The sequence below is a fragment of the Varanus komodoensis genome, unplaced genomic scaffold (genome assembly GCF_004798865.1).
Source record: "Varanus komodoensis strain SLA01 unplaced genomic scaffold, ASM479886v1 scaffold60, whole genome shotgun sequence".
Taxonomy (NCBI): domain Eukaryota; kingdom Metazoa; phylum Chordata; class Lepidosauria; order Squamata; family Varanidae; genus Varanus; species Varanus komodoensis.
In genome coordinates, this window is record NW_025336223.1 from 711,553 (window position 1) to 714,681 (window position 3,129).

The following is a 3,129-nucleotide window of genomic DNA, read 5'->3' on the forward strand; positions in this document are numbered from 1 at the left end:
CATGTTTGTAAGACTTGTGAAGGCTAGTATTCCTCCTAGTAAACAAGAGCCCAAATCTCCCCCTCTTGTGGCTTTGTCAGTGTGGGGGAACCCTGTGGCCCATGAGCTGCCCACGTGCTCTAGTTACTAGAAAATAGGCACACCTGGACCACCTTGCTTGGTGCAGTGCACTATCAGGGATCCCACAGAGCAACAGACATTAAGTCCTTTCTTCAACTACCCCCCACCCACTCTAGATTGTTCAACGCAAGCAGCATAAGAGTGGCTTTGTGATGTATCTGGGGCCCTCATTGAGGTGGAGGGACCTGAACTGTGTCAGAAAATTAGTATGCATTTCTAGAGTGAGAACTTGGCTCATTCACAGACCTCGGGATAAGTCCAGCAATTCAGAAGTATCTGCAGGGTGCCCATCTTGATGATCTTTCCCCCTACCTTTCAGAGTAGATGTTAGTATGATTTTCAGAGCAGAGGTTAGTTCTCCCTCACTGCAAGGAAAAATTTGACAGCCATTTTTTGAAGGAGAAACTACTTAAAACGCGTCCTCTAGGGTCATGCCAAAGGCTATGCTATTCTTTGGCAAGCTGGGACTATTGCACTTGGTCAGATGGACATGGCACCCAGTTATATTTCTGCTGGAGAGGTTTCTTTACCCCAATCTCGAGCATCATAAAAACCTGCCAACTCCAGACATGTCAAGTTGTGTTGCAGTTTATACTGCATAGTCATCCATACGCAGTAGGCTCAAGTGACACAGTGTCCCATCCACAGGTATTGGTTGATGCACATAGTGACCTCCCCTAAAAAAGTATCCCTTGTAGAGACGTTGAGGATTACAATGTGACCCATATGCCCATCCTTGCTGCCCACTCAGCTACTGGGACAAGTTCACCAACTCAGTACTCCTTGAGTACAAGCAGCCTGAGACATTTTATTCCTGCTGTGAGAGAAGCAACCTGGACCTCTAATTTGTGCAGATACACTTGTCTAAAAATAGGGATGCAATGGCGCAGTGGGTTAAACCGCTGAGCTGCTGGGCTGGTTGATCGAAAGGTCAACAGTTCGAATCCGCAGACGGGGTGAGCTCCCGTACTCTGTCCCAGCTCCTGCCAACTTTGCAGTTCAAAAGCGTCCAATTGCAGGTAGATAAAAAGGTACCACTTTGGTGGGAAGGTAACAGCGTTCCATGCACCTCAGTGATTAGTCATCCCAGCCACATGACCACGGAAACTGCGGACAAACACTGGCTCCCTCAGCTAGGAAAGGGAGATGAGCACCACCCCCTAGAGTCAGGCATGACTGGACTTTAATGTCATGGTGAAACCTTTACCTTTTACTTGTCTGAAAGAAAGGGTATGGACAGCAACTTCCAAGGGTAGTCTGGACTACTTTTCCAAGGAAAATGAAATCAGACCTGGACTGTCCCATAGGATGTTTGAATACCATCCCTTAGGGCAGTAGGTCTCTCCCACCTGTCCCAGCCATGGGCTTGCTTCTGGAGGATGAGGTGGAGCAGCAGGTGCATCATAGTATTGCTGATCTAGACCAGATAGTAGCACAACCTCATGAAGGCTGTTAGCCTAGCTTCTGGTCTTTCACATGCTGCTTCCACTCACTGCTTTCATCACTGGACTAGTCACTCCCCTGTGCTGTTTGTTGCTGCAAATCTACCTTAGATGCTACAATTGTACCTGGATAAATACTGCTTCCCTGGTAATGTGTCCAGCCCTTGCTGGGCTTAGATGGTTCAGCCGGATAAATGCCTCAGAATTTTGAAGCCTCATTTCATTTGATCTTGTAAGCTAGAATGACCATACACACATTGCTTTTGGTTCATAGTTATTTGTACCAAATAATACACAGCAGTCGAAGTCATATGGTGGTTTTATTAATTTTCCAAACTGTCCTGGTAACTGCAACTCAAAGACGTTTTGTGCATTTCCTAAAAGTAGTAAGGGAGATGTAACTGTTTTGTAGAAAAGTGTGCTATTCTATGAAAATTTCAATTCACTTCCTGAATTGGTAGCTGCATTTGGATAAGCAATTTATAATTGTCCAAGCTTAACCATAATGCCAAGATCTTGTATTTATTGAGCTTGTTGTAAGCCATCCACAGAGTGATGGAGGGCCTAGAAATATCCCAAATAAATAAGATCAGTAGTAGTTGTGCACAACAGTAAGGGAAGTTGATTTTCTCCTATTCTTCTTCATCTCTTGTGGCTCCCAGCAGTATTACGGGAGGTTAGGAAACTATAAAACAGCACAGGAGCTACTGCTGGGGGCTGCAGGGGAAAGAGGGAGAGAAGCTGCCTCTCCTCCTTTTCCCAGTGGGAAGCCTCATGGCATCTTCATTTCCCCTCCAAACAAAGGAGCATTTTCTTCACAGAGGGGCAGGTCTTGATCCAATCCAACATAGCCCCTTGTTCATAGTGGTGAACTGTCTGAAGCTGTTTGTGGCAAGAAAGGACCCTCCTTCCTGATCTGTCCCAGGTGAAGGAGGGAAGAGACTCACCCCCCACTTGACGTAAAAGTGGGATGCTTCTTTGCAGATCCTAGTGGCCCAACTTTCCCTGGCTTTTCAAGAACATTAGTGAACAGAAAAATAGAAAAGGTGCCAGAAGATGTCCACTCACTGGTCTAGTAAGATAATAGTTAAAAACATCCATTCTTCAGGTGAACTGATGAATGAAAACATGGCAGCCTTGGTTCTCAGCTCTGAATGGATGATGAGGGAATTGACTGGAACCATTGGCAGACATATGGATGCAGTTAAAAAGCTGGCAATAGCCTTGCAAACATCTGGGTAAGGCCACAAGCATGAGCTACCATCGGCTATCCTTGTGATGCACCACATCAGTTTTGTCCCCACCATTTTGTGTGGTACCTTGATTGAATTTGATGTCTTTCCTCCAGCTCAATATTTGCTTCATCATCTTATCTTCCTTGTGTGCCTGTGCTTTGGTTGCACCGCTGGAGCCAACGGCACAGCTACTTGCACCACTGCTCGAGCAGAGCAATAGATTCAAAGATACCTGTGTTGCTGGGGAGTGGCTGGGCCTCTCAGGGAGCCAACAGACGAATACCAAGATGCAGTGCATATGTGAAAGAGTAATTTTATGGATTGCAAAGTTG